This window comes from Tamandua tetradactyla, chromosome 11 (genome assembly GCF_023851605.1).
Source record: "Tamandua tetradactyla isolate mTamTet1 chromosome 11, mTamTet1.pri, whole genome shotgun sequence".
NCBI classification, from domain to species: Eukaryota; Metazoa; Chordata; class Mammalia; order Pilosa; family Myrmecophagidae; genus Tamandua; species Tamandua tetradactyla.
The window spans coordinates 15440338-15457428 of NC_135337.1; the positions used below are offsets into that span (position 1 = coordinate 15440338).

The 17091-nt window shown below is 42.5% G+C and overlaps 1 long non-coding RNA gene across 1 annotated transcript in view; it reads left to right on the forward strand.

Annotated features, from left to right (window-relative positions):
• Positions 1–8548: 8548 nt before the first annotated feature.
• Positions 8549–17091, forward strand: part of LOC143649938 (uncharacterized) — a 50588-nt gene continuing 42045 nt past the window's right edge. Inside the window, exon 1 of the long non-coding RNA XR_013159239.1 lies at positions 8549–8724. This is a non-coding gene — a long non-coding RNA (uncharacterized LOC143649938). The remainder of the gene's footprint in view (positions 8725–17091) is intronic.

The window sequence follows — 17091 nt, forward strand, 5'->3', positions numbered from 1 at the left end:
TCGCCTGCCATGCCAGAGACCCGGATTCGATGCCCGGAGCCTGCCCATGCCAAAAAAAAAAAAATACATTAAAATGTGTGCACAATAAGCATGCTAAACAACTGTTTTAGTTTGCCAGGGCTGCTGTAACAAAATGCCACAGACTAGATGGTTTAATGATAAAAATCTATCTCATGGCTCTGGTGACCAGCAGTCTGAAATCAAGGTGTTGATAGGGCCATGCTTTCTCTTAAGGAGGAGATTCCATTCCATGCCTCTCTCCTGGCTTCTGATGGGTGGTCAGAAATCCATGGTGTTTCTTGGCTTGTGGTGGCATAACTCAATCTCTGCTTCCATTAAATGACTGTCTCTTTCTGTTTGTGGCCAAATTTCTTCTCCTTATAAGAACACTAGCCATACCGGATTAGGATTCACTCTAATCTCGTTTGGCCAGATCTTAACTAATATGATCTTCAAAGTCCTATTTACAGGTAGGACTGGGGGTTAGGACAAGACAAGTCTTTTTGGGTGACACAATTCAATCCATCACAACTACTAAGATAAATATGTTTTTTTTTTCTTGTTTTGTTTTTGCTTTTGAAGCACATGAGGTTCCATCTTAGATACTCTTAGGCACTCTCTTGCTGAGTTGAAGACATGGAGTTCAACAGTTGCTTGCACGTGGCTTAATGGAGTTTGTCAACAAAAATCACATTGCTCAAGTCAACCCACAATTACTCAGGAGTCTATTTTTAGCATGTCCTAGTTTCCCACCAAAAAAGAAGTCAGAGAACCTTAGAGTGTATATGAGTCACTACTTTATCCTGTAGGCTCAGTTCTTGTTTCATCCCAAATGCTTTCCAGGCTCTGGGGAGCTGAAGGCATGATGGATTTGTTTTCATTATTTTCCTCTATCCTGACATACCTTAGGAAGCTAGTGAGAATTAATGATGAGATGCCTGAGTCAGGGTCTCCTCGGTTTTGTTTAATGTTTTCATCATCTCCCTCATCAAGGTGCCCCTCAGTGAATGTTTGCAAATGATCATAAGGATGAAGCGTGAGCGGTTTCCAAAGGAGAGGCGCCCTGTAGATACTGGATGTCCATCGTTACCTTTCTTGTCTCTTCAATTATATGCCCTTTGTTATCCACAGGGGACACAAAGGTCTTTGCTCAACAGAGAAATCTTGTGTGATGACAGCACTAGCAATATCTGAGCCAAAATGCAAACCTCCTGGGTCAGATGTCACCCTGAAATAGGTTGTGAGCAAGATCGGTGTGCTGGCAGGATCCTTTGTTTTTCAAAAGAGAGAAGCTAAGCCTGGAACTAGTATAGAAAATGAACTCCAGTGGCAATGTATAGTGAGGATAGATTTCACGCTTTTGAAATAAGCTGGGCTATGTGTCAAAGAAATCAATGCCAATGAAATAATGGAACATAAACCCTCAGAGGTAAAAGAGCTCTTTTCATTCTAGGTGCAAAAAACAAAACCAAGCAAAAATGGATTTAAAATGTCCTTGTCATGTGTGTATGACAAATGAAGAATTAAGCAGATTGGCTGGGTAGGTTCTCTTGGAAGAGTGAAATGGCTGAATATTCAACTGCCCCCTTTCTTCTCTGGGGCAGCCAATAAGGAAGGGTACAGTGAACACGATAGTGGGATGATCAGCTGAGAGGAGAACTCAACAATGGAGCCAGGCAGGGCACTGCTGCAAGCAGAATTCTTGTTCCAGCTGTTCTCTTCCCCAAGCAGGAGGAAATTTCACGGGTCTTGCTAGATTGTGATATTCTCTTGAGAGATGGTCAAAATAATACTTGAAGTTTTTTGAGCTTTTGTATCTTCTAGGATTGAATGCAATGCCCCCATAGAATAGCTGCCTGGGCATGTGATTTACAGTTGACAAAGGGAGGTTTTTAGATTTTTTTTGTATTCTTTATGGTGGGGAACACTTTCATTCATTTTTCATATGACTATACTGTTATCACAGCACCATTCTTTTTTCTTTTGGCGGGTGGGGGGTTGGGGAGAGCATGGGATTGAACCCTGGTCTCCCAAATGCAGGTGAGAATTCTACTGTTGAACTACCTTTGCACTCCCTCCATTTTGTTTTTTAATGCCTAACAGTCTTACTATATTTCCAACCTATAATTTTGAAGTAATTTTATTTTAAAGCAAAGATAGCATAGAGTTCTCATATACACTTCACTAAGCTTCACCTAATGTTCACATCTTATGTAACCATGTCTATCAAAATACAGAAACTAATATTGGTATAGATTTTATTCAAATTCCACCACTGTTTTCACTAATGTCCTTTTTCTGTTCTAGTATCCAATTCAGGGTACCCTACACCGTCTTTAGTTGTTTAGTTATGTTTCCTTGGAGTGTCATGACTTCCAATCTATGATAATTTCTCAGTCTTTCCTGAGAAACACTTATGAAGAGCGTTCATTGGATATTTTGTGAAATGGCTTTCAACTTTTGCTGCCTGATGTTTTCGCACACTTAAACAAGGGTTATGGATTTTGTGAAGAATCCATATGAAGGTGGATTCAGGTCACCAATTAAAGTGAAGTGACCTTTTCATTGCACTATATCAGTGTGAATATGATATCAACATGAATTATTACTGGTGATCTTAGCCGTGCTTGGTTAGATGGTGCCTGGCAGGCTTCTCCAGTTCAGTGTTACTGTACTCCTTTTCCATTAGAAGTGAGACACTAAGTCCAGCCCACATGCAAGGTGAGGGGTATTGAACTTTGTCTCCTGAGGCAGGAGTATGAAAGAATTTGTGCACTTACACTAAAACCATCGCAGTAATTAATATATACTTCAGGGGAGAAACTTTGAGGTGAAATAGTTTTATTGTCCTAAAAAGAAATTTACTTTTTCCTAATCACAAAAGTAAAAAGCAGAAAAACTGAATCTCAACAATCTCACGAGCAAATATCCACAATCACCATTAAATGCTATTTTTTTATTAGAGAATTTCCAAGTTTACAGAAAAATCTTGGATAAAATACAGAGTTCCCAGCATCACCCTATTATTAATATCTTGTGTTAGTGTGGTACCTTCATTGTAATTGATGAAAAACATTTTTATACATGAACTATTAACAATAGTCCATGCTTTATTTTAGGGTATACTTTTCTGCATTATACAGTCCTATGAATTTTTTAAAATTTTAATTCTAGTAACATCTACACCACCTAAAATTTCCCCTTTTAATTACATTCAGATATATATTTCAGTGTTGCTAATTACATTCACAATGTTGTGTTACCACCACTACCATCCATTACCAAAGACATCCATCATCCCAAATAGAAGCACTACTCAAATTAAACATTAATTTCCCATTTCCTGCCATTTCCCCAACCCTGGCGACCAATATACTATTTTCTGACTTTATGAATTTGCTTATTCTAATTATTTTGTATCGGTGGCTTATCTAGCTTTTGTATCTAGCTTATTTCATCCCACATGATGTCTTCAAGATTTATTCATGTTGTTGCATTATCAGAACTTCATTCCTTTCTATGGCTGAATAATATACCATTGCATGTATGTACCACACTTTCTTTATCCCTGCATCAGTTGATGGCCACTTGGATTGCTTTCTTCTTTTAGCAATTACAAATAATGCTGCAATGAACATTGGTGTGAAAATATTTGTTCGAGTCCCTGCTTTAAATTTTTTTGGGTATATACCTAGAAGTGGGATTGCCAGATTATATGGCAATTCCGTACTTTCTGATGAGCCACCAAAGTGTCTGCACCATTTCACATTTATACCAGCAATGAATGAGTTTTCTATTTCTTCATACCTTCAACAAGTACATTTTTTTCATTAGTAGCCAGCCATTCTAATGGGTGTGAAATGGTATTTCATTTTTTTTTTTATTTGTAATGCCCCAATTGCCTGTGATATTGAGCCCATTTTCATGTGCTATTTGGCCATTTGTGTATCTTCTTGAATGTCTATTCAGGTCTTTTGCTCATTTTTAAATTGGATTGTCTTTTTTGACATTGAATTATATGATTTCTTTATAAATATTGGATACTAAACCATTATTTGATATGTCATTTCAAGTATTCTCCCATTCTTTATGTTGTTTTGCAGAATGGTGAAACTTTTGATGAGCAAAAGTTATTAATTTTGATGAAGTCCCATTTATCTGTTTTTTCTTTTACTCCTTGTGCTTTGGGTATAAAGTCTAAAAGAATCATTTCGTGATATAAGGTCCTGAAGATGCCTCCCTTCATTTTCATCAAGGAGTTTTACAGTTCTGATTCTGATATTTAGGTCTTTGATCCATTTTGAGTTGATCCATGTATATGTGTGAATAGGGGTCTGCCTTCATTCTGTTCCATGTGGACATCTAGTTTTCCCAGCGCTATTTCTTTCCCGATTGAGTGGGCTTGACACTCTTGTCAAAAATCAGTTGACCATAAATGTTATGGTTGATTTCTGAGCTGTCAATTAAATTCCACTGCCCTATATCTGTCTTTGAGCCAGTACCATCCTACTTTTAGTTCTGTGGCTTTATAATACATTTTAAGATTGGAAGTGTGAGTCCTCCAACTTTGTTCTTCTTTTCTATGTGGCTTTGTCTATTCTGGGTCCCTAATCATGCCATATACATTTTATTGTTGCTTCTCCATTTCTGCAAAGGAGGTTTTTGGAATTTTGATTGGGATTTCATTGAATCTGTAAGTCCCCTTGGGTAGAACTGACATCTTAACAATATTTTGCCTTCCAATCCAGGAACACAGAATGTCCTTCCATTTATTTATGTCTTCTTTGACTTCTTTTGGCAATATTTTATAGTTTTCTGCATACACTCACTTTATATCCATGGTCAGTATATACCTAGATATTTTATTTCATTAATTGCTTTGTAAATGGCATTTTTCTTCTTGATTTCTTCTTCAGATTGTTCATTACTGGTACATAAAAACATTAATGACTTTTAATTGATTTTGTACCCAGCCACTTTGTTGAATTTATCTATTAGCTCCAGAAGCTTTGTTATGCATATTTTCAGGATTTTCTGTATGTAGAATTATGCCATCTGCAAATAGGGAAAGTTTTGTTTCTTCCTTTCCAATATGGATATCTTTTGTTTCTTTTCCTTGCCTAATTGGTCCAGCTAGAACTCCCAATACACTGTTAATAACAGTGGTGACAGTGAGTATAGGGATTTATTCCCTGAGCTGTCTGTTTCTTGAGTGTGTATCCAGATAGATATGACAAAATTTTCTTGAGAGCTAGGAGCTAACAAAACCAAACAAATCAATGTCAAATAAAACCACCTTTCCCAGTCTTTGCAAATTGGCTTTGTGTTGGCTAGTGCCCTCTTTCAGAGTTCAGCCCTCCTATCAAGATGGTCAACCCAAGGCGAATGAAAAGTGCAGGGTGTTCCATTTCTTTTCTGAGCTTGTGTCTTGTTTTGTGTTTGTCCATGCTGGTGGCCTTAGGAGTACTCCTGTTTATAGGAATTTGAATGCCTCCTCTACTTCCTAAGAAACAGAATGGGTGCTTCCCCTTAGGACTTAGAGCTGATAATCCTTTGCCCCAGTCTGCCTGCCTCCATTGCTTCTTTTACCTTCTTTCACTCACCCAAGCTGCTTTTGCCTAGAGTGCAAATTCTGGGTTGGAGGGAGCCTGAGAGGAGTTTTCTGGATCAGTCTTTCCCAGCCAGAAAGAGTTCAGAGTCCACAAAGAGAGCACCATCCAGCCCCATACTGCTCTGGAAGGAGTGAGGAAGAGGCCAGCAAGCATGCCAGGAGTCTCTACTATAGCTCTTTGAAGCTGTCAGGGCTGATTTTGCCCTTTTTACCATCTTCTGTAGTTTGGAGAAAGGGTACTGTCTTAAGGACGCCTTTGATGCTTTTGCCTAAAGTAGGTTGGAACAATGGTTTCCCTCAGAGCCCTGGCCCCGCGATTTGAAGTGACTGTTCAAAAGCAGTGATCAGTGATCTTTCTGCACACCCCTGGATCTTGGGGAACTAGGTCTTTACATCCCACCCTGGCATCAGCAAGCTGCATCCGATGTTGGGGTTGAGGACCTATTGCTGCTTTCTACAAGGCTACAGGATAGGTGGTGGTAGCTGCTGTTGCAAGGAGAGTGAAACTCACTGGTATTTACCACAGTTGACCAGTCGCTTCTTCCATTCTTCCCTGGATGCTGCACGGTGTTCTACTAGACCCTGGAGTTTCAAAATAATTCATTCAGACAGTTCCTGACTGTTCTAGAGTTGTTCTGGTAGAGGTACTGTTTCCTGGAGCTTTCTACTCCAACATCTTCCCACAGTCCCCACCCACATATATTGAAGGATTCAATATATATCTTTCTAGTCTTATTCCCTGTATGTGAGTGTGTATGTATGTATGTATATGTATATATATTGTGTGTGTATGCATATACATGTGTTTAAAGAGAAAGAGTTTACTATTTGATAACTGACTTCTTAAACTTAGTACATTGTGAACCTACTTTAATGCAAAGTTATATTGGGAAGACCATAAAGTATGAACTGTTTCCTTGATTGCCTACCCCTTACCTGGAATGGGTACTTAAGATCACTACCATGGGCAGGGATTTAAAACTACTGAGCTTCTACTTAGGGTGATATAATGGATCAAAAGCAATTCAGATGAAGGTGTATGTGCTGAAGCTGGGATTAGCGTTAGAAGCAATTCCTTGTATTCCAGAGACCACCGTCTTCACTCTCTCCAACCTGACCTGAGGCAGAGACCAAAGCTACAAAGTCCCACCTTCCTTGGTGAAAGCTGAGGCATTTAGACATTCTAGAATGCTAGTTTAAATCTAATTCAAAGTGTTTAATTTTCATTGCGTGGAAAAAAAAATTTCGGCTGCTCTTCTCATCATTTTAGGAGACGTCCCCCAGGAGGAGGCAGGCCGACTGATAAGGACTCATGTATCGCACCAGCCCCGGGAGAAATGGGAAAGCTTGGTGTGACAGACTCCCTATATTTCCTTCTCTTTCCCTGGTTCCCATTCTTCAGCAGTCCGGATGAGTGTAGGGAAGAAGACAATGCTTGTGTTATGGAAGAGGTTTGTAGGTAACTCACTCACTTACTCACCAACTCTGATGGAAGATGAACAAGCATGACTTGGCTGTTGACACCAAGCACGGTAAAGGACCAAATTAGACAGATAGCCGACACACTGAAAAATGCCTGACAGAAGTGACGATTCCTCTTGTCAAAAAGCCTAAGGACGTATGAGCTTCAGGTTGAACATCAAGAACCATGTAAGGGACATGGGAGTGGTTGCTATGACTCGTTAATATCATCTGGAGGGCCTGCTAACACTGAGATGGCTGGGCTCCATCACCAGAGTCTCTGATTGAAGAAGTCTGAGGTGGGGCCTGGGAATTGACATTTCTGACACGTACTTAGGCTATGCGAATGTTGCTGGCCCAGTACCTACGCTTTGAAAATGAGTTCTATAGACCATACTATTTGCAGAGATTTTTTTTTTCTGCACAGGTTGCGGTGCTGACTAAGTGGATGGGATGAACTAATAATGCAATACCAGGACAAAGCAAAATTCAGTCTGCTTTGCTACAATTTCATTCTAATTAACATCTGCTCTCTCGGGCTCTCAGAATAAAATCTTTCCATGTTTGTATTTGTAACCACGACCAAAATGAACTTGATGCAAAAATTCATTCAATTGCCAAACATTTCGTTTGTGATGACAAAGGATTTTCTTTCTTTCTCTAATTTAAGAGGTGTTTTGTTTTGTTTTCAATGGTGGCTCGAGCAGGTGTTTCTTTCTGTCTGACATCTGGCAGGCTGCAGCGGCTCAGAGTTTTCTGCTCTTGTCTCACCCTTTAACCTTCAGAACCAGGAGGTTGTAAGGCCTGGGGTTTGCTGTGTGTTTTAGGCACCACTGGCAATTTGAATGTCATTCTTTTAGCCTCTGATGAAAATCTGGGGCTTCCAGAAGTCATAAAGTTAAATGAAAAAGTTTGGGAGAAATGTATATACTATAAGAGCTTGGCATTCTTCAGGGATGTGATCTAAGATTTTATCAGTTCTTAAACTCAAGAATTCCAAGTACAGTCTGCCCCTCCTCGTTCTTACCTCAATAAGCCACTCTGTAATATAGCTTTTGGGAAACAAGCTAATTGAATGAATGAATGAAAATTCCTTAAAGCAAAGACTTCAGCACAGACATAAATGGTGGCCAAAGAGATTTTCTAGAATCTATCACTGGTGCCTAGAAAATAAGGGGGCAAATAAAATAATGCAAGGCATTAAATGATTCCTTGCCTGCTGGATGCCCACTCTTTGAGTGGGAGATGAAACAGGGACTTGAAATGGAAAGGGCTAAGTTATTACCCTTATGTTTTCATGCATAAGCAAAAATGATGTCCAGAAATAGCTGGTAAACCAAAAACAGCTTGTATGGGGCCAACGGCACGATATTCTATGGAACTGGTCTGGGCTGGTGTCCAGTATAAATAAACAGGAATGTAGAGCTGAGGGTGGAAGTTGGTTAGACAAGTTCCAACAGAACTGTAGTTAGAGAATCCCAACAGAGGCAGTCAGATGAAGGGTGGGAAAAGCTTAGCTTGATTGAGCCCTCACGATGGACCTGCCTGGCTTTGGAGTGTGCAGCAGATTGGAAGGTGGAAGTGGGAGCTGTGTCAGAGAGCCAATTCAGAGAATGAGACAAGCAAAGGCATGAACAGGAGCAGGTTGCTAGGTAAAATATAGGGCGCCCATTTATGTTTGAATTTCAAATAACATATAATTGGGACCTATTTATACTAGAAAATTAATTGCATTTAGCTGGGACATAAACTTAACTGGGAATCCTATGATTTTTTTTTGCATGGGCAGGCACCAGGAATCGAACAGGAGTCCTATATTTTTATTAGCTAAATTTGAAAACCTTACATGCAGGAGGCCAAGGTCAGAAAAGGCAGGCGGGTGGCAGCCTCGCTGAAATCAGAGGCGCAGCAGGTTTGGGTCTTGCTCAAGAGGTGGGCTCGCTGCTCGGTGCTGGGCAGTCTGCTTGGTTGGGGGGCGGGGGTGGGGGTTGAATCAGGAGATCCACTCACACCAGGTCAGCGGGGAGGCTGTGACCTGATCTGAGAATGAGCAGTAATTCCCAGATGATTCACACTTTTACAGGGTCCTTTTGGGGGGGTAGGTCAGAGCAGAGGAGGAGGTCATATGGTCAAATAGGTGACCTCAGGCAAAGACTAAGTGTGACTTCTCCTTGAACTGGCTGTTCTGTGTGACCCAACAGGGGACGAGAAGGAGAGGAAACTAATAAGCACCCCCTTTAGGCCAGGCATTTTCTAGTCGTTATTGTACTTATTTTTTCACAACCACCAGAAGTAGGGGAATGGCAGTGCATGAGATTAATCCCTTTGTCCACACCACACTCCTTACCGGACTCTGCTTCATTCTCATCCCTCCGAGGCCTGGACTTGGTAGTTCTAGATTCCTGGTGAGTCTGACTTAAACTGGTCTGATCAGAAACTGTCCTGAAGACTTGGAATGGGTCCCTTAATTGTGGACAGAAAAGTTAGGAAGTCCTATGGACCCAGAAGCCTGACCTGCCATTTGGGGGGCTAAAGGGAACCAGTGCAAGCCTTTAACAGTGTAGAAAAAGCCCGTGCACAGATGGAAACAGGAGAGTGTGAAAGAGATAAGCTGAGGCAAGCGGGAAAGACTGGAAGAGAGATACAGAGACAGGCATAAACTACTGGTTAGGCTCTCTGTCCTTCTAACTATCCTAGAAGACCCACTTCTTTATAGCATATCACAGTTTGCTGTTGATGTTGTTTTTTACTTTGAGAAATGTACAACTAGCATGCTGTAAACTAGTAGTTGTTAACTCTCTGTTGTAACCTATCATGTGGCAAGTACATGGTATAACCTGGAAGTAGCCCCAGTTTGGCCAGCTTCAATTGTACCTGCTTTGTGTGGTTCTCATGTGGCTGCTCTTTCTAAAGCCTCCCACAGAGCCCTCTTTTACTGGGTCCGATGATGGGTTATCAGGTGTTTCATCTTCCTCTATTGGAGAGACCAAAGAAAAGAGCAGAGACAAGAACATGGGAGGTAAAGGAAATAGGTGTTGAGGTCAAATCATTGAAAGGGGAAAGGCAGCCTGGGCTGGTCCAGCAGGTACGAGCAGACTTTCCCTGGCACATGGCCATAAGAAGGGTCAGCGCTGCTGGAGAAAATACAGCAGGGTGGGGTCTGGTGTTCAGGGTGCAATTGGAGCTGAAAGATCAGAAGGTTTAAATGCAGCAGCAGCTGTCAGTATAGGAGGAAGATGTGAAGGTTCCCAAATGGTCTGATTTATCTAGTAGGGGGCAGCTAACTCCCCCTTTCCTGTGGTAACTGTAGAGCGCCTACTGCACAACGGGCATCGTGCCAGGCCCTGGGGATACTGTGATGGGCAGGAACTTGCAGTCTACTGGGAGTGGAATATTAAACAACGAGCCATAACTGTGTGCTCTGCAGAGAAGTGCGGGGTGTAAGGGAGGGTGGGAGGGGAGCTGGGGTAATGCCGTCACCCAGAGCTTAGTGTGGCCAGCCAGGAAGGAGCACTGGGCCTCCCAAAGCTATGCCTGCAGTCCCTTCAGATCAGAGGCTCGGAATTTATCTTGGGGTTGGGGGGAGAGTTGCTAGGGAGGTAAACGTTCTAGTTCACTCAACGTGAAGGGAAAAGGAAAAATTAAAAGCTAAATTTCATAGGCTCCCTTTGGATTTTATTTTTTCCACGCATCCTTGATGGCTGAGGTGTTGGACTAGGGTCTTGTTCCGTCAATGAAAGGAAATTATTCACACTTCACCTAATGACTAATTTGCTGAATGATCAAATTAACAAAATTGGTCAGATAAATTCTTTAACTGGATTTAGAACAATTTATCATAGCCATTCGTGTGGGCAGGGGAAGGGGTCTGAACAGCAGAAGATGAAGAAGTGAAGAGATAGAATCAGGGGCAAAGAACCCAGAAATTGAGAGGATGGCAAGGTATACTTAAGGCAAAGTTATTTCTTCCCTTTGCCCATAAAACTTTTACCCTTCAGAATATTCTAGGTATTTAAGAGGTAAAATCTATAGGAAATGAAGATTCAATTTAGAGGAATCTGACTGACGTTATAGTCAAAAGTCCCAGAGAAGCCATGGCTAAACCAAAGCTTGGGAACACTGTCCATTTTGTGACTAGGTCCCTCTGCAAAGAGATTTTTGAGGGATTGATTTTTGACAAATTGGTTCATCAGAGAGTTGACTTTCTTGTTTCCATTTGATTGATCCATTTATTTGTCAGGACTCTTTTAGATGCAAGGGACAGAAACTCAAAATGGCTTTGACAAAAATTGCAATTTCTGGAAGGTTTTGAGATTATTTTATGTACTGAAGGAGGGATCGCACAGGAAGGGTGGAACCGCAGTGAGTCACCAGCTCTCCGGAGGACGTGCTGGCCCATTTTTGGTGTCGGCTCACACTCAAGACATTCTAGCTTCTTCCTCACGGGGCTGACAGTTCTCAGGTCTCCCATTCCATAGTATCCCCTGCCTGAGCAGGACACACTCTGCTCAGTTACGGTTTGAAAATGGCAGAGAAGTTCTCCGATTGGCCTTTGGGATTAAAGGGCACAAGAGGAGGGGGAAGGAGAGTTATCAGAAGAGGGAGGTGAGGCATGCAGACGAAAGAGCCGACCCTTTAAAGCCTCGTGAGAAGCCCGGAAAGGTGGCCTTGCCTCGTTGATATGCAACATACATTGCAGTTCTTGCTGATATGAAGGACAGAAACAGCCAACTCCTCAAACAGTGGGACCCCAAGTCACCGGTACATGGTGATTCCTCTCGCCCCACCCTTAACTCCGAGGACAGCAGAGTCGCTCCCAGCCCTCAGCTCAGTGGACAGCAGGTGGACTTGCTAGCATGAAAAAGAAAACCTGCCTTCCAGGTTGGGTCCCCCTTGGAACTGACGACGGCTGTGGAATCAATTCTGCAGGCGCCTCTTGGGAAGGGGATGAGAAGAGAGAGCGGGCCAGGCACACAGCTGAGGGGCCATGTGGGGCTCAGCAGAGCTCCGTGGCTGCCTTCCCACCCTGGGCCTGGCCCTGGAAGTGGGCAGGTGTGTTGTCTGGGAAACGCCCTTGATCTCTAAGGGAAACAGCCACAGATCAGGCGGGGACCTCCTGCCAACTGCTCCGTTAGCCTGCCCCGAGGCTGCTTCTGAAGTGGCGGCCAGGGCTGGGCTCACTCTCTGGTTCTTGGCGGACAGATGGGCCACGCAGGGATCAGCGAGGAAACATCTGGCGCAGGAACAAATCAAACAGCCTCGATGACTAATTTAGGAGTGCTGCTTCTCCATTGTTCTTTCTGTGGCTCCACGCAAAGGTCACCCTGCATGGCAGGCTCAGAGATGCCGCTGCTCCACCTTCAGCAGTCCCCAGGCTTCTATTTGCTGTCCTTAAAAATAATCGATCGCCCCTTCTTTGAGGTACAAATAGCAGCTACCTATCACTGAATCCTGAATTCTCCTGTGCCTGGTTAGCTCCCCCTGGCCATCCCCTAACCACCCTTGTTTCTTATTAGCCATTTATCATCTTGCCTCTGAAAGCTCCTTTTTTTTTTCCTGTAATGCTACCGAATTCAAATGTGACTTCTATTTCTGCAGCAGAGCTTTTTCTCCGTAGGTTCAAATAAAAGAACTAGCAAATATTAAAGCATTAGGCAAAAAAAAAAAAAAAAAAAAAGCCCCCTTGCCTTGGCCACTGGTAGACAGCATTGCCCATGGTTCTGATTTTGGTGATCTATGTAATGGCTTTAAGTGCTGGTGAAGAAAAGTGTCTGCCTATGACTTTTAAATTACCCATTTTCTTTTAAATTGGCTTTAATGGTGCATTAGGGCCATATAAATTTCAGCCTAGAAGGAGGACTTGTGAGACGTCTGGTCCTACCTGTTTCTGCTTTCACATGTCATACTGCTCATTTGTAAAGCTCATCACCAGAAACAGAAGTTTGGAGAGTTTATTCTAATGTGTTAAGGGTGTCCCTCAGGATAAGCCAGGTCCCCCGTGTTTGAGAGTCTGTGCCCTCGTTCACTGCCAATACCCCTCTCGCTGGGTGTCACACTCTCACGGGTCCTGTGGGCTCTCAGCGTCATGGGCTCCGGGTGCTGGCACCCCACTGCTGGCTGGATGACTCCTTCCTTGGAGACATTTAGAAATACAGTCCTGGTGTCATTCTCAGTAGAAAGAACACATTCCATTCTCCAGTCATTAAACTTTCAAGGGAAGCAAGCGCTGGGCTTACATGCTGTTTTAGCCTGCCATCCCCACCAGATTCCCAGCTCCCAAGAGTGAACTGGAAATTGTCTTCCTGGTCACCTTCATTGAATATCTCTGATGCAGCCCTTGTCCCCACTTCTTCCCTTCACTGACATGCATGGGTATCCTCTATAAGACAGGCAGCCTAGGTGGGTGTATACACACTGGACAAGCAAATAATTAGATTCTAGTTGTTGCTCAGTCATGAACTTGCTGTGTGCGCAGAGACAAGTCACAACCTCTCTGTGCCTCCATAGCTATACCTTCTTTTAAAGTACTATTCAGGATCTTCTGATTTGTTTTTACTGTGAGGTAGTGTTGGCTAACAGATTCAGGGGAAAATGGAAAGAGGGAAAGGTATCCTTCATAAACAAGGTGATTTCATTGTGCTTTGGAAGGCCCTACACTCTAGTGGTTGGAACGCTCCGTTGTGTCTTAGCTATTTGAAGCTATTCAGAGCCATAGTCATGAATCAGGATGACCAATAAACTCCCCCTCGTTTCCTTGAAGCTTGCCAAGAAGTTGAGGCAAAGCACGGTCTGGAGCATGTTCCTTTGGGTCGCATGACTACCCTTTATGGCCATGCAATGATGACAATATGATCATTTGTCTGGTAATTACAATGCACTTTCATTTTACTGCCTGTTTTAATGTTTCCGATATCACTCTGGAATAAATATTATTTCCCCTATTTTATAAATGAAGAACGTTTGGAAAGGTTAATGACTTATTAGCTGATGCTCAGTTCCTAAGTGGTAGAATTGAGATAAAGAGCTTTTGATTTCAAATCTAATATTATTCCTATCTCTCCAGTGGTTTTCAAGCTATGCCCTCAAAGCTCTGGGATTTGGGGGGAAGAGCCTCAGGGGGCCAGGGGAGCTAAGGCATGGGTGCTCAGTCCTCCTGCTTTAATCAAAGCATCTTTTTCCCCCCACTGTTATATATTTATAGGATCCACACTAAATTTGGTTTGAACAAACTTTCTTTAGTGATAAAAAATAAGAGCAAGATACAACACTATGCTATATAAGTGTTGACAGCGAGACTATTTATTAGTCTCCTGTTCCATCCCCAGAACACTCCTTGCTCTTCATTCCCACAATCCCAGCTTGAAATTCTTTCTCCCAGAGGAACTGACCTATTCCCACAGTTCCTCTTTTTTTTTCCATGTCCAGTGAGCCACATTCTGCTCTGCTGGGTCTTTCACAGGAAAAGTGTTTTGTTTTTTTTCCTTTGCCAAGGTAGCTGACCCCAAGCCAGATGTTTCTCAGCCCGGGTAGAGGCCCCGTTTCTTTCATTAGAAGAATTGAACAACGTGTTCCAACTCACCCCATAAACATAAAAAGAAAAGGCTGGTTTCCATTTTAATTAGATGAAATAATTACATGTCACATATCTTCCAAGCAGCTTTGTGTCTGCTCTCTCTGTAATGCTGGCATTAGCATTCAAAGACGCTGCTCACACTGTGTACAGATGTTGGGTTTATAGACTGGGATGTTCCTCGTGGCCACAAGATGTCAGGCAAACATGGTCCTGGGCTGGAGGTGCAGGAAGGTGCCTGACTCCAGAAAATGCCGTTGATGAGTTCATTAGTGATTAAAACCCTCCCAATAAGCTTGTTGGAGGACTCAAGGGAAAATCTGTGAAATGTGTCACATTGTTATGCTGTTGACGGAGACATTGAACACCCCTAACTGGTGATCAGATTAAGATCAACAGATATTGATCATACATGGTTGTATGATTAAATCCTGAATAATTAAAGGCCAGTGAGTTTCCCAGCTCTTACTCCAATGTGTGCTACCATAAGCAACATGTGCATCATTTACCGAGTACTGTGAGCAGTCGTGACAAAAGGGAAGAAACAGGATCAGTTCGAGAAACAACCTCTTTGAAAGATTCTGTTTGAAAATCTGATGAAATAAAGAGATGGCTTGGAAGTGAACAATTATTATATATGTGAGACATTTTATAAGCCAAGCTATAATACATAAACTCATATATCTAAACACCTGCTCTCATCTAATGTACAGTTGGTCACACAATATTTGAATGATAGGTGCTGTTAGTGAACAGCTGATCTGACTATTCTTTTAGTCTCCGGACTGAACTCCAGAAGTAGAGTACCTCGGATCTGTCAGATGGGGACAGTAATGACCAGCCAAGGTTGGGATCCATCAGTAAGTGGTTACTGAGTCCCTACAGAGGGCTAGATGCTGGTCAGGAAGCCCCAGACCTTTCTTCTCTCTCAATCATTCCCCTTCTTTAATTTTCTGTCTTCTGCTTTTTAGTCCTTTGAATGTTCCTTTCTGATAAGCTAGAAGATAAAGAGATGAGTCTTTATTCATTTACCTTGGAAAACATATTTACCTCCTAGTACACCCTAAACTTTGGCCCAAAGATTCAAAGATATGTTTTTAAAATACTCATGTTTTTCTTACAGGTATGTGCAGTCAGGGAACAAACAAGCCAAAGGTAAATGTTAGTGATATATATTGGTAATGTAATCAAGTAAATGCCCCTTGGAGTGTACAAATAAGGATTAATTTTCCTTGGACCTGAGGGCATCATGACACTTCACAGAAATGGTGAATTGGAATTTACCAAGTAAATGGTGATTGGGGTAGCCTGACACAATAGAACATGAGAAGGTAAGTGGGTTAGGGTACAGGTTCGGCTGTTGTAACAAATAGACCTGAAATACAGAGGTTTGAGAGAAATCTATTTCTCTCATCTGCAAGTCTGCAGATAGCTAGTTAGTCAGGTGGGGCAGTTTTACTCCATGAGGTCACTTAGAGCCCGTAGAATCCTCCCTGCGCAGGGCATTTTTCACAGGGCATGGTATCAGCTGGCAGCGGGCTTTGTGGCCAAATGCAAGTTCCAGTCGTGGGAAGAATAAAGAGAAGAATTCCAGCGCAAGCAGGTTCATTTTAGTTCACATTTCTCTGGCTTTGAGAAAAGACACATGGCCATGTCTAGCTGCATGGGAGGCAGGGAAATATATTTTTAAATAGCGCGACCCTATCCTCAGCAAAACAGAAAGAACAAACTGCGCTTGGCACCCAGAAGCCCGCCGCAGCAAAGGCGTGTGTGAAAGAGAACGGTGTGCAGGGGATTTTGTACATATTTGGGTAGAACCTGTCCACCAAATCATGGTGGACGTGGCTGGCCATGTGTCAGATGGGTGGGTGAGGGCAGGCTGTGGAGGATTTTGAATGCTACATTACTAAAAAACATTAATGGGGCCGACACGCTCAGCTTTGTATTTGGGATGGATCACTCAAGTACTGAGTGATGAAGAGATCATTTGGAAAGGTTAAAGCAAATGACTTGACTCAGGTCGGAGAGGACCTGAAGTAACGGTGGGGTTGATTAAGAGAAATCTAAGCAATAAAGGGACTGAAACTGGGCAATAAGTTTCTATTGGCCACCTCAATTGAAAAGTGTTAACAAACACTGACAGTATTTCCACCATTAGCAAAGCCTCTTCCACAAAGGAGAATGGAAAACTGCCCTGCTGTCTGCCTCACCTTCCCCCCAGTCCCTGATTGTATTAAATGTGCTCACCCTGAAAATCAAGCTGCATAGAAGTTTCTTTATGGTTCACCAAGTTCGGCCATGTTCGCTACTCATTAAATTCTCACTGACAACCTTGCAGAGTCAGCTGCCTAACTATGTTGCTAGCTTGAGAGTATACCTACCACTCCGAGGCAGAGGTATGTACCCCAAGTCACAGTGGTTGGTGTCTATAAGCCAGAACACCAAGACT